Raw genomic sequence first — 14,855 nt, 5'->3', positions numbered from 1 at the left:
ACTATAAAAAATATATCATTAATTAAACTGCACGGTCAATGGCGTACGCGCCAAAAAATTCCAAATCCAAAATAGTGTATTTTTGGTCACTTTTAATACCATAAAAAAAAATAACTAAAAAGTGATCAAAGTATCCGATCAAAACAAAAAAGGTACCAATAAAAACTTCAGATTACGGTGCAAAAAATTTGCCCTCATACCACCCCATATGTGGAAAAATAAAAACTTATAGGGGTCAGAAGATGACAATTTTAAACATATTAATTTTCCTGCATGTAGTTATGATTTTTTCCAGAAGTACGACAAAATCTAACCTATACAAGTAGGGTATCATTTTAATCGTATGGACCTACAGAATAAAGATAAGGTGTCATTTTTACAAAAATTTTTCTTCAATTTTCTCGCACAGGTAAAATGACTGATGTCATTACAAAGTAGAGTTGGTGTTGAAAAAAAAATAAGCCATCATATGGATTTTTAGGTGCAAAATTGAAAGAGTTATGATTTTAAAAGGTAAGGAGGAAAAAATGAAAGTGCAAAAACAGAAAAAAGCTTGGTCCTTAAGGGGTTAATATCCAGCCATTTATGTGGCGTAGGTCTTTGATCCTTCTTTAGGTCCAGGAGCTGGGAGCACCTACGATCCCCTGGGAGCACCTGCAACTCCCTGATGAAGATACCTTTAATTTTCTGTCCTTACTTCTTCATTTGCATAATGTTCATATTTCAGGCACCAAATGATGCATTACAGTGATAATAAAGAGAAATAATACAATGTACCAAATAGCTTATCTGCTGGGATTTGTCAGATCACCGTTTGGCTCTAATGATGTTCTTAGTTTGAACATTTGCCCATTGTTGTCTCTCTGGGATTATTCGACATCCTGTGTTGCTATGATGTGCTGCTAGGTAACCGCAGCATCACACGGAGGTATTGTAAGATTTTATTTCTCGGGAGCCGACAGGCTCAGTCGTGTGCTGATTCCTATCAGACTCATAAATTAAGATGGATGAAGTTATTTGCCAGAAATTCAATGATTTGCAAATTAATTCCCTATCTATCCGTCATTTGGATCACTGTGTACCTGCGCTTGTCGAAGTAATTGAACTGATTCTTCCAATGAATGAATTAGACCTGTAGATGAGCCGGGGAATATGGAAGATAGAGTGACCCATCTCTACTGATAAGCAGAAAGGCTATCAGTGTGCCCATGGGTGTGCCAAAAGGTGTGCCCATGTAAATGACATCTTTGTCTGGCCCTTTTTTGCAAACTGGAGATAGAATATGGCACTCTCTGAAGGGACGGTGCACAAGTAGGATCCCACTCCTTTAATCAATAGAACATAACAACTTGGCACTCGTTTGAGTGTTATGAATTTTATTTCCTTTGCAATCCATTAAACAGATAACGTTTCGGTCAACCTGTGACCTTCCTCAGATCCAGATTGCTGCGGAGGTATGCATAGAAAGATGGCCTTACGCTGTGTGTAGAGGTCATAGGATGCGACCTGTGGTCGTTGGGATGTCAGCGACATCCCAACGACCACAGGTTGCATCCTATGACCTTTACGTAGGAAGGTCACAGGTAGGAAGGTCACAGGTCAGTGTAGGAAGGTCACAGGTTGACCGAAATGTTATCTGTTTCATAACACTGAAACGAGTGCCAAGTTATGTTCCCACCACCAAGGGCACCCCAAACACCAGCAGTGAGGACTCAATGTGACCCGTGGAACTACAGATACCATCCTACCCAAGTGCAACCCATTCACTTCACTGGCCCATGAAGTGTCAGAAGTCTGATGAAAGCCCTCCAGACACTATGATCTCCGTGTCCCAGATGATGACAACTAGGAGACTACAACCCTCAGCATTCCACAGCACCCTCCTGCACTTCCACAGTTGTCACATCTGCACTTCCCCTGGGCTGTGTTTAATTAGGTTCCCCAGTTTCCCATACAACATGGTAATATACTATATAGAAATATGTTTGTAGAGCTAGCTACACATTACACTATATAGAGAGGTGGCCCAAATGATCATGGCACCCCACATCCTTCCTGCCAGTAGGAACCAGTGTTATCCATGCACCTCTATTGGTTACCCGCAGCCATCCTATGGTCAACCCTGACCAACTTTTATGACTCCCCTTGCCCATCTAGCTCGGACCTGCTGAAGAGCCTGTGAACCCCAACTGACAAGCAACCCTGTAAACTTGTGGTTAATTTGTCCATCAAACCAATAATGGGAAGTGCCTAAAACATAATTTTTAACTATGATAAGCTAAAACAGTAATTCTTTAGTAATATCAGTATTACTAAAGTACCCCTTGTGTCAGGTTCTGATCCAGGGGTACCAGACTAAGTAAGATGAGATGTATCGTGTGTCTGTTAAGGACAATCAAAGATTGATAATGTTAGTGAACTATTTTAAAAACATGTCCTCAAGAGCAGGGGGTAACAGTATGCAAACCCCCGAACATGTGCAAGATCTGATAGATTTAATTCTCCCTCCACGCTCCCAACACATTTTGATTGATGGGTAACCACAACCTCATCAGGGGATATTTAGCAGTAAATACCATGGGGAGTTAGGGAAGACTGGTGTGTGTGCAGAATCACTCTATAAACTTACACCCCTGCCATACTTAGAAAGAAGAAACCAAAGGCAGTCTAGTACATGTAGTACCATAGAGACACTGTTTCCTACTATCACATCATCCTCACAGTCAAATATACCTGACCCAAGGGGTGATCATTTATTGATACTCACAGTATTGAGGATTATTGTTTTAGCTTATATTAAAAGTTGAGCTTTAGGTACTAATAATTGGTTTGATTTATAAGAAGCGGGGAACTATTTCTAATTGGTGGAGAGCCCCCTTATAATAGTGTATTTTGGTATAAATACTTTATGTGCGTGTTACTTGACAATCCCGTCCTAACACAAATCCAATACAGTGATCCCTCAACTTACAATGGCCTCAACATACAATAGTTTCAACATACAATGATCTTTTCTGGACCGTTGTAAGTTGAAACCAGACTCAACATACAATACTATGGACAGTCCAGATCTGTGAAACATGTCAATGGCCGGAAGATCTGACCAATCAGAATGGGCATTTACTGGTAAAACCCCTGTATTACTGAAGTGTATGCACTGACTGATGTCTGGTAGCGCCCCCTACAGTACAGGAGGTATTACATGTTCTATACACTTTACCTGTGCTCCTTTGGACACCAGGTAAGGGCGACTCCATGTTACTTTTTTAGGACATTGCATGTACTGTACAGGACCCTGAAGAAGCTCCTGTCCTCTACATAGACCAGTGTTTCCCAAGCAGGGTGCCCTCAGCTGTTGCAAAACTACAACTCCCAGCATGCCCGGACAGCCTTTGGCTGTCCGGGCATGCTGGGAGTTGTAGTTTTGCAACAGCTGGAGGCTTTCTGTTTGGGAAACACTGACATAGACAGTAATTTACAGCTCCCAGCAGATCTTTCTTACTTTTATATGTAAGGATTTGCTTTATCTATATTATTTATCTACTTATTTTTCTCTAATTCTCACTTTTTCCTATTTTTTGGATGACATTTTGGTGCCTTTAGAACCAATTACCAGGTTTCCATAGAGTTCTGGTCTCAACATACAATGGTTTCAACTAGAGATGAGCGAACTTACAGTAAATTCGATTCGTCACGAACTTCTCGGCTCGGCAGTTGAGGACTTTTCCTGCATAAATTAGTTCAGCTTTCAGGTGCTCTGGTGGGCTGAAAAAGGTGGATACAGTCCTAGGAGACTCTTTCCTAGGATTGTATCCACCTTTTCCAGCCCACCGGAGCACCTGAAGGCTGAACTAATTTACGCAGGATAAGACATCAACTGCCGAGCCGAGAAGTTCGTGACAAATCGAATTTACTGTAAGTTCGCACATCTCTAGTTTCAACATACAATGGTCGTCCTGGAACCAATTATTTTTGTAACTTGACGGACCACTGTATATATATATATATATATATATATATATATATATATATATATATATAATAGCGTTTGAGGTTGGTAGTTTGTTTACTTGTAAGAAAAAGATCTGCCAGCTGCTAGGAAGCATTGTGCAGCTGCCGAACCCATGTAAATCGATTCTCCCATAGAATTCTTTCAGCTGGTATATGTGGCAAACCAGTGTCTCGGGCAGATAGTCATCCATCTCTACTCATAACTATAAGCTAGAGAGTTCACAATTCTCCAATGAGTCTAGAACCTGAGTCCTGTGAAAATAAAGAGTGAGTATGGAACAGTCAGCTGCTAGATCTGATGGTATCCATTGTCATAATCCCTTCTCCCAGCTGAGGAGAGCATGAATAATAGATGGAGCTTCATAAATATGGTAATTAAAAGGGGTGTCGTCTGGCGCTACCTCCTGGGTCCTCCGTAATTGAGAATCATCATGCTCGCTGATGTTGATTTCAAGAGACCTGAACGATGTTTTTGTTACTAAGGCAAATATTGAGTGTAATTAAATGATGCATTCAGCATTAACTACATGTGTGTATTGTTAGAGGCTTGTGATAACCCAACCGGGCCTGAATGTGTGCCGCTAAAATGTCACCAGGATAGCAGGACGTGCAGCATTCTACATGCCTCTGAGCTAAAATTCAGTCCTTGGGAGCTGATCATTGGGGCTGGGGTGGGGATTGCTTTTTCACATACTTATCTAAAGACATGGAATACAGTTGTATAGTAAGAACCTGAAGAGGCTGTCATTTTGTTAGTAATTTAGAGTGCTTAGGGCTTGAGATAGCCCTTGAGTTGAAACCAGGGTCTGCTGGTCATGGGGGCTGACCTACAGATGTGTAATCCTCTAGATTAGTTAAAAGAGAAGTATAAGGCAGAAATACCTCTCCCTATGCAAAGGATATGGGATTAGTTTTAGATCGTCGGATCCATCCGCTCGGACCACCTGCGATGTAAAACTTATCCCCTATCCTTTTGGATAGGGGATATGTTTTTCTGGATGACATATCTTCTTCTTTGTACATAGCAATCAAAGGGTATCTACATATAAGCTAACACAATGCATACAATTAGTGATAGAGTGTCACCAAATCCTGTTGTTGTGAAAGCTGGTAATACCAGGTATCCTACAATATACTGAGTTTACAGATGAGTAAGGACATATCTGTATAGTATCCCAGGTAAACATATTCTGTGCTTGTCAAGACAACGGTGTGGTGAACTGCATTCTCACATCAGAAGCACAACAAGGGGGCAGAGTATGAAGTTGCCTGGGGCATCATTAGGAAGGTGGCACAAATTATGGATTCAAAAACTTCAGGGTGTGAGGGAAGCATTTTATCTCACCTCTTCTCCATCTGTCAAGGTTGTCTTGCTCCCGGCTTCCACATGTCAGTGTGGTGAGGGTGTGATCAGGGCAGATGTTATTACCCCAGGGGCAGATGACATTAACCCCTTTTGTTCATGACGCATGGGCATGGTTTAACCTCTTCACCACCCTAAGGTATACCGCTGGATCCAGGGCTAGGCACGGGGTAAATAATGACTCCGACGCCAAGTTATGGAACAACGGCAGCTTTACTGAGATAGACAGGTGTAAAAGTCTTTACAGCTTAGCCAGGCCAAGGAGGTGACCAGTGACTTCAGAGACTTTAGGGCTTGCTGGGACTTGTAGTGGACATGGATAATTTGATGCAGGGCCACGCTGACTTGACACAGATTGACCTTGACTGACTTGACTGGGACTGACTAGACAGAGACAGACATCACCCCGTATGTAGCTTACCAGGTTTTGACATTCACCTGTGGGGTAGTGGAGTTGTGGATGCGTGGCTGTGTGGTAGGCTTTGGGCCTCCTCAGGACACCACATACTCTCTCGGGACTTGACTGTACTGAATCTCAGCAAAGACTTAAAGAGACTGAACTAGCTCCACCCAGGGTTTATATGGGGGAGACTCTGGAGGAGTCCCATAGGTCACCCTGTAGGTCACATGGTCACTGGTACCTTCCTTGGTTACAACACTTAACAACATTACTTAAAAGGTATATGACAAGTTATATACGTTACAATAGATAACACAGGTGGTAGTTAACTACTTCGGGAACACAGACAAAAGGGGGCCCAAAATAGAGTCCACCTGACAGGGCAGCAATGGTACAGGGGTGAAACTCCTGTACTGGGCCACCACATTAGACACTGTTATGGGGTATGTGTTTCAGATACTACTGTGAGAGGAAGAATCATTTGTCTATGTCAACAGTGGGTAAAGGGAATGTGTGGTAAACACTTATGAAAGGTACCTGTGAAAGACAGTGCTAGGAGGAGCATGTGTGCCAAACAATCCTATTAGGTCTATGTATTACATAAAGGGGGACAACTACTAAGCAAAATATGCTTCAGATTTCTGGCTTGAATGCACTTGTTTAGGTTAATTCTTTGCGCTTCCAGGAAGCGGGATACTAAATATTGTCCAGATAGTAGAGAGTCTAGAGTCCACCCGGCTCCATGTTGATCCCATATGTTGGCGATGAAGTTTCTCTGAGGGCTCGTTTCTCTACACTTTTTGGTCTTGTCCAACCCTCTCCTACTTTTGGGATGGAGTCTCTACTGCTATTTGCCAAATTCTTGGGTTGACAAAGCCATTGACACCTGCTCTTTTCCTACTGCATCACTGTGAGATCTCTACGAATGTTTACAATTGTTTCCTGCTCTGGTTCCAAGTCATGGCTGCTAGTGCCTGTATTCCTCTTCTCTGGAAGCAGCCTGTGGCTCCGTCCTTATTGCTTTGGGTGTCCAAAGTGAACGACTTTATGCAAATGAAAGACCTGAACTCATCTCTGTCTGCATCTTATAAGTTTTACTGCCCATGGTCTTCTTAGGTGCAACTCCTAATATGCTGATATCCTGAACTCTCAGTCTCCTCTGTGATAGTACCTGTGTCTGTTCTCACTCTGGAGTGTCCTAAATTCTCAATGCCTTGTGTTCTGCCTGGCCCTCCACTATGTGAAGGGGTCCCTTTTCCCCCCTTTACCCTACACATCTTCAGTCTCCTTCTGCCTTGCCTCCCTCCCCCCTTTCGGTTTCCACTCTCCTTTCCCCTGCCTATCCCAATATCTACTCTTTCATTCCTTTGCCTTCCCTGTTTTTCCTGTCCTTGTGTTACCCCTTTGCTGCATCTATCTTCTCCTGTAGTGTCTACAACTATCTACAAAAACCAAGTGAGCAACAGCTAAAATGTTTTTGTGAAAGAAATATAGGTGCTAGACATATAATTATATATACAAAATCAGGATTAGGTACTGAGTAACATATGATATATTTTTGTACGATAAGACAGGTACTCTTCTCACTCTTTTCACTTCTTGTGAAAGGTTGTGACCCCAATAGTTGAGGGTGTGACCTCTTTCTTGAACCCTTTCATAAATAAAGATAAAAGAAAAGGAATTCTGGCTTTGTTTGTACCAAGTAACTGGCATATATGCCATGCACCAAGTTTATTATGTGTGCTAGACACATTTTATGATTCACTAGACAGTTTAAAAAAAAGGGTCTTAAAAAAGGGACATAGCTTAATAAAGTTGTTAAATGAGCCACATTTATTAACTAAAGTCACCATTATAAAAAATAGTGGTGTAAAGTGAGTAAGGCTGCATTCACACCACGTTTTTTATATATGGGTGCCGGATCCTGCGAGGGGAGGGGCAAACAGGGCGCTCCCGTACCCCAGCCGGATCAGCCCGTGACTCCATTTACTTTAATGAGCCGACCGGAGTCAAACGGTGACTCCGGTCGGCTCAGTTTTGACCCGTATGCGGTTTTGGACTGGACCTAAAATCGTAGTATACTACGGCTGGGGTACGGGAGCGCCCGGTTTGCCCCTCCTCCCGCCGGGTCCGGCACCAGTATGTAAAAAACGTGGTGTGAATGCAGCCTGAGCTAAGAGCGTTTAGCATGTCTAGCAAGATGTGCCACAGTTATAATACAGCATGTACCGGTAATACATAAGTAACAAAAATGGCATTGTTGCTTCCTGTCTTGTTTAGTTCCATGATGTCTCAATAAAGGACAGTAATAATCTGCCCCTTAGTGTATGTGTTACAGACAGTGTAAAGAAGGAGAATATATGGCAGACACTTGTAAAAGCTAGTGGGGGAGATTTATCAAAACCTGTCCAGAGGAAAAGTTGCTGAGTTGCCCATAGCAACCAATCAGATCGCTTCTTTCATTTTGCAGAGGCCTTTTCAAAAATGAAAGAAGTGATCTGATTGGTTGCTATGGGCAACTCAGCAACTTTTCCTCTGGACAGGTTTTGATAAATCTCCCCCAGTGTTTGTAGGGACAGTGTGGACATCATGACACAGTGGTGTCCCTCGCTCAGGATGCCCCTCTATCAGCAGATAAGAGACAGCCAGGGACTGCCTAGAACAGCTCCGACTCTAGAAGGAGTTCAGAAATACTTGGTTGCCCATAGTTATATATATATTGATTGCAATGCCTGTCCAGTGCCACTAGATGGCACTGTAACTGGAAGGCCCATAAATTGTATCTTTGTTCTCATATATGTAGACTTGTTGGGCGAGATTTATCAAAACCTGTGCAAAGGAAAAGTTGTCCAGTTTCCCATAGCAACCAATCAGATTGCTTCTTTCACTTTGCAAAGGCCTTTTTATAAATGAAAGAAGCAATCTGATTGGTTGCTATGGGCAACTTTTCCTCTGGACAGGTTTTGATAAATTTCCCCCGTTGTTCTCAATTTTGGTTGACCAGTAAAAGGACTCATCCCCTCCTCGTCACCAATTGTTATGTCTAGTAATTTATTAGAATTGAAGACGACAACAATGGTAGAGTAGAATCCCCCAGTAGGGGACACTCACGGGGAATTAAAAAAAAAGTGTCCGCTATTGAGAGATGTCCCCTATTGGAAAAAAGGCCCATAAATCTTTCTAAATGATGGAATACTGTCCTGTACTCAATCCAGAGTGTAATTACCTATAAAACATGATAAAAAGCAATATAACAGTAGAATCTCAGTGTCATTTAATCACCCCTTATCCCTCCCCTGTATCATTTCATTCCCCCTTTATACCATGTGCCACCTTATTCCCCATTTCCTTGTGCCAAATTATCCCCCCCCCCCCACTACCCCCTGTGCCGCATTATTTCCTCTTGATCCCCCTGTGCCATTTCATTCCCCCTTTATTACCCTTTGTGTAAATTCATCACCCCCCACTTTATAAGGTGGCACAGGGGGTGGTAAAGAGGGGATGATGAATTTACACAGATGGTAATAAAGGAGGGAATGAAATAGCAAGGGGGATCAAGAGGAAGTGGTATGGCACAGTGGTTAATAAAGGGGGATCATTTGGCACAGGGGAAATAAAGTGGCAAGAGGGGGATCAGGAAGTAGGGGGGTAAATGATGTGGCCGGCGTATGTACAGAAGTAGGAGACCACTGTTTAAACAGCGGTCTTCTGCTTCTGTGCTGGGGCTTCTGCAGGGGGTGCAGTGGTGGCCTGGGCCCCCTGGGACCCTTACTGGTGCATTGGCTGTACCCCCTGACAGCGGCCCTGTGTACAAGGTAGGGCTGGCACATAAGCCTGTTTGTCCCCTATTGAGAGTGTTTTGTCCCCTTTTGGGAGTGTTTTGTCCCCTTTTGGGAGTGTTTTGTCCCCTAATGGGAGTGTTTTGTCCCCTATTGTCCCCTTTTGGGTGTGTCCGCATCCGCTATTCTGAGTGTCCCCTATTCGTAGGGTACAAATACATTAAGTCTTATCGGACTCTACTAGGGAATTAACCTGTCCAGAACAAAGGGCGTACAGGTACGCCCTCGGACCCTGGTACTTAAGGACCAAGGGCGTACCTGCACGCCCTGGTCCCATTAACAAGGTTTAAACTGTTCTCACCAGCAGAGAACGGGTTAAACCCGGTGGGTCCCGATGCCCGGCATTAACCCTTTAGACGCCACGATCAGTTGATTGCGGCATCTAAAATGAAAGTGAAACTGTCCCGACAGCTCAGCGAAGCTGATCGGGACTATCGTGACAAAATCCTGATGTCCCGATCAGCTTACCAGACGAGGAGAGGGTCCTCATGTGCCTCTTCGTCGTCCGTTCGGTGATCTGCTGCTCCAAGCCTGACCTATAACACTGCACACACTGATCTCCTATGCTGATCACTGGCGTGTATTAACACGCCTGTGATCAGTATTATCGGCGCTTGACTGCTCCTGCCTGGATCTCAGGCACGGAGCAGTCATTCGCCGATCGGACACCGAGGAGGCAGGTAAGGGCCCTCCCGGTGTCCGATCAGCTGTTCGGGACGCCGCGATTTCACCTCGGCGGTCCCGAACAGCCCGACTGAGCAGCCGGGTCACTTTCAGTTTCACTTTAGAAGCGGCGGTCAGCTTTGACCGCCGCTTCTAAAGGGTTAATACCGCACATCGCCGCGATCTGCGATGTGTGGTATTAGCCGCGGGTCCCGGCCATCGATTAGCGCCGGGACCGACGCGATATGATGCGGGATCGCGGCGCGATCCCGCTTCATATTGCGGGAGCCGGCGCAGGACGTAAATATACGTCCTGCGTCGTTAAGGGGTTAAAGGGGTACTCCGCTGCTCAGCTTTCTGAAAAAAATGTGACGTCGTGCCCTGCCCCCTTAATGCAGTTCTATGGGAGGAGGCGTTGCGGTCGTCATGCCCCCTCCCATAGACTTGCATTGAGGGGGCGGGGCGTGACGTCACAAGGATAGGGGGTTAAAATTGCCCTATTTTGACCACCTATAACTTTCAAATTTTTCCGTATACCACTGTATAAGGGCTCATTCTTTGCACCGCAATCTGTAGTTTTAATCAGTACGACTTTTGTGTATATGTGACTTTTAATTTGTTTTTTATTTAAAAATTTTTTTTTGAATATAATGTGATAAAAAAGCTGCAATTTTGAGCTTTTTTTCTTTACATTTTTAAGTCGTTCACTGTACAGGATCATTTACATTATATTTTGATAGTTCAGACATATACACAAGTGGCGATACCAAACATGTCTATGAATTTTTTTTTTTTTTGGGGGGGTGGTAAAATGGGAAAAAGGAGCCATTCAATTCTTTATTGGGGAAGGGCTTTTTCACATTTTTAAAAAACTTTTTTTAAACTATTTTTATCACACTATTTTTATCACACTTTTTATGCTGGAAAGCAGACCACATAAGAAGACGCTGAGAGAATGGACGGAGGCAGCTGAGGGGACCTCCCTGCGCCATCTTGGATGATCGGATCTCCGCAGCTCAATACTGCCGGCGATCCCATCATCCATTCAAAGTGCCGCATTGCCGCAGATGCCAATTGCAGCAGCCGGGGCCTGCTGTGCATGATGCGAGTACCGTTCCGTCATGTATAGGACGTAAATGTGTGTCCTGGTGCCTTAAGCACCAGGGCATCAGGATGTACATTTACGTCCTATGTCGTTAAGGGGCTAAGGAAGAGATCCCCGGCACAAGTGATTAGGAGTACCAGTTAAATGACCTACTAGACGTGTTACTTTTGCCCATAATGGTTCTGTCCTGTGCAGGTCTAAAATATCTTTAAAATAACCAGTTCCCATCCTTACGTCTCCAATAATTGGAAGGCATCGATGGGTTAATTCTGTTCATCCTTAGAGGAAGCCAACAAGACAATACCTTATAGCCCGTTTCCTCCCTACTGACAGCTGATTGAAGAGATGAAATGCATATATGATGTCGCTGAGCTGGCGTCAATGAGAATTCTTGTTCCTATGTTCTCTGAAAAGAAGAATCAATATGTGAAGTAATTATTCGTCTATAAATAAAAGAGGGAGTGGTTATTTTTTTCTCTCTTGTTCCTTGATTCAGTTACCATATCCTAAAAGGAAACAGTACCTTCCTTTTGATAACCGCATGTCTAGTCAACCAAATAGGGGACCCCCAGGAATTGTTTCCTCCAAAAATCCAAGCTGTTCCTAAACTTTTTATTAACAGGATCTACTACTCCAAATCTACTAAAAATCAGTAGACCCCAAAACTGGGAATATTAAAATTGCATAGCTACTGTACCACAGGGCAAGTCTATTGAACTCCCAGCAGTTCCGCACATGGCTTTCTTCAGAGTTGCTGGGAGTTTGGACTTTTATCCTGCTGCTGCAATGAAATGAGAAGAGTAGGTTTTTGAACACACTTGAAACATACCTGGAATAAAAATATATAGGGGAAGATTTATCAAAACCTGTCCAGAGGAAAAGTTGCCCAGTTGCCCATAGCAACCAATCAGATCGCTTCTTTCATTTTTAACAAGGCCTCTGTAAAATGAAAGTAGCGATCTGATTGGTTGCTATGGGCAACTGGGCAACTTTTCCTCTGGACAGGTTTTGATAAATCTCCCCCACCTAAGATAAAAAATAGAATAATAAGTGAATACTGGATGACAGCATCTTCTAGGTTTTGAAGCATAGGCTTTATTGTTATGTTTCTTTTTACAGTGGTCCCTCAAGTAGAGCTGGGCGGTATGACCAAATATGTGTATCACGGTATTTTTGTAACTTATGGCGGTTCCACGGTATATAACGGTATTTCTTTCACCCCCCCACCCCAAATCATGTGACCCGTGAGCGCTCTTCTGCTCCCCCCCCCCCAAATCATGTTACCTGCCAGCGCTGTTCTGCTCCCCCCCCCCCAAATCATGTTACCCGCCAGCGCTGTTCTGCTCCCCCCAATTAATGATCAGCCCAGAGGGGTACTACTCACATATGTCACCCGCAAACACTGCCCTCCTCCCCTTTGTTGGGGGCCGCCGGTGCTGGAACTCACTGTACGCCAGTGGTCTCCAACCTGCGGACCTCCAGATGTTGCAAAACTACAACTCCCAGCATGCCCGGACAGCCGTTGGACAGCCGGCTTCTTACATGACAGTGGGCTCAGCCTCTCTCTGGCCGGGGGGTGACATCACTCCGGCCGGTGATAGGCTGACGGCTGTCTGACGTTCCAGTCCCCAGCGTAAGGCCGACGTAGGTAAGTTGAAGTTTATTTTCTTTATCTTTTGCAGCCCAGCATAGGGATACAGCGTACAGCAGTGGTCTCAAACCTGCGGACCTCCAGCTGTTGCAAAACTAGAACTCCCAGCATGCCCGGACAGCCGTTGGCTGTCCAGGCATGCTGGGAGTTGTAGTTTTGCAACATCTGGAGGTCCGCAGGTTGGAGACCACTGGCGTACAGTGAGTTCCAGCGCTGGCGGCCCCCAACAAAGAGGAGGAGGGCAGTGTTTGTGGGTGACATATGTGAGTAGTACCCCGCTGGGCTGATAATTAATTGGTGGGGGAGCAGAACAGTGCTCGCAGATAACATGATTTGGTGGGGGGGAGCAGAACAGCGCTGGCGGGTCACATGATTTGGTGGGGGAAGTAGAACAGCGCTGGCGGGTCCCGTATGATTAGTTCCCCGCTGGGCATTAGTTTGCGCTGGGCTGATAATTCATTCCCAAGGGGGAGGGGCCAAACCGGTATTGCGGTATGGGGGAAAATTCATATCGTGCAGCCCAAAAATTTCGGTATTCGTTATGAACCGGTACACCGCCCAGCCCTACCATCAAGTTACAATATTCATTGGTTCTTGGACGACCAATGTAAGTTAAAAATATTGTATCTTGAGACCAGAATTTTATGGAAAACTGGTAATTGATTCTAATGCCCCCAAAATGTAAACCAAAAATAGCAAAAACATGGACATTAAAGGGAATCTGGAGGGGGAGTGAGGAAGTCGTGTTACCACTGATAAGTAATAAAATAATTTATTAATAAAATAGATGCAAATAACGAGGAGGGTGGGGTAGTCCGCAGGGCCCTTGTGGATACTATCCCAGTCCAACTAATGCTATAGTTACTACATATGCTTAATAAAATATTATGTACAGTAGTAATAAGAAAATTCAAACAAACAATGGTAAATGATGAAATAATGCTAAAATCAGTCCATGAAAAATGTCCCGCTAAGCCAATGCATCTAATACCGCTAAAGACTCGATACTTATAATCCAATATGGGTCCAGTAGGAGAAATGGTTAATAATAAGGTGCTCTCACCGTTGCATCTTATTATGTGACCACAGTCTATATACTAGCTACATAGTAGCCACAATTAACTATTTCTCCTACTGGATCTATGTTGTATTATGAGTATCGAGTCTTTAGATGCATTGGCTTAGATGTTGGACATTTTTCATGGACTAATTTTAGCATTATTTCATCATTTACCATTGTTTGTGTGAATTTTCTCATTACTACTGTACATAATATTTTATTAAGCATATGTAGTAACTATAGCATTAGTTGGACTGGGATAGTATCCGCAAGGGCTCTGCGGACTACCCCACCCTACACGTTATTTGCATCTATTTTATTAATAAATAGTTTTATTGCTTATCAGTGGTAACACGACTTCCTCACTCCCCTTCCCCCAATCCTTCCATCCATAACATCCCACTAGGGAGTGCTTAAAGGGGTTATCCAGGAAAAAACTTTTAATATATATATATGTATGTCAACTGGCTCCAGAAAGTTAAACAGATTTGTAAATTACTTCTATTAAAAAATCTTAATTCTTTCAGTACTTATGAGCTGATGAAGTTGAGTTGTTCTTTTCTGTCTAAGTGCTCTCTGATGACACCTGTCTTGGGAACCGCCCAGTATAGAAGCAAATCCCCATAGCAAACCTCTTCTACTCTGTGCAGTTCCCCAGACAAGCAGAGATGTCAGCAGAGAGTACTGTTGCCAGACAGAAAACAACAACTCAACTTCAGCAGCTCATAATTATTGGAAGCATTAAGATTTTTTAATAGAAGTC

The 14,855-nt window shown here is 43.7% G+C and overlaps 1 protein-coding gene and 1 long non-coding RNA gene across 2 annotated transcripts in view; one reads left to right on the top strand and one right to left on the bottom strand.

Annotated features, from left to right (window-relative positions):
- LOC130354439 (uncharacterized) overlaps window positions 1-12,926 on the bottom strand; it is a 94,756-nt gene extending 81,830 nt beyond the window's left edge. The window contains exons 1-2 of the long non-coding RNA XR_008888445.1: window positions 12,766-12,926; window positions 11,686-11,787 (exon numbers count right to left, since the gene is read on the bottom strand). This is a non-coding gene — a long non-coding RNA (uncharacterized LOC130354439). The remainder of the gene's footprint in view (window positions 1-11,685; window positions 11,788-12,765) is intronic.
- The window catches only part of NSG1 (neuronal vesicle trafficking associated 1), an 86,798-nt gene that overhangs the window by 32,643 nt on the left and 39,300 nt on the right, over window positions 1-14,855 (top strand). The window lies entirely within an intron of this gene.

This window comes from Hyla sarda, chromosome 1 (assembly GCF_029499605.1).
Source record: "Hyla sarda isolate aHylSar1 chromosome 1, aHylSar1.hap1, whole genome shotgun sequence".
In the NCBI taxonomy this organism is placed as follows: domain Eukaryota; kingdom Metazoa; phylum Chordata; class Amphibia; order Anura; family Hylidae; genus Hyla; species Hyla sarda.
This window is presented reverse-complemented; position numbering and strand designations above follow the sequence as displayed.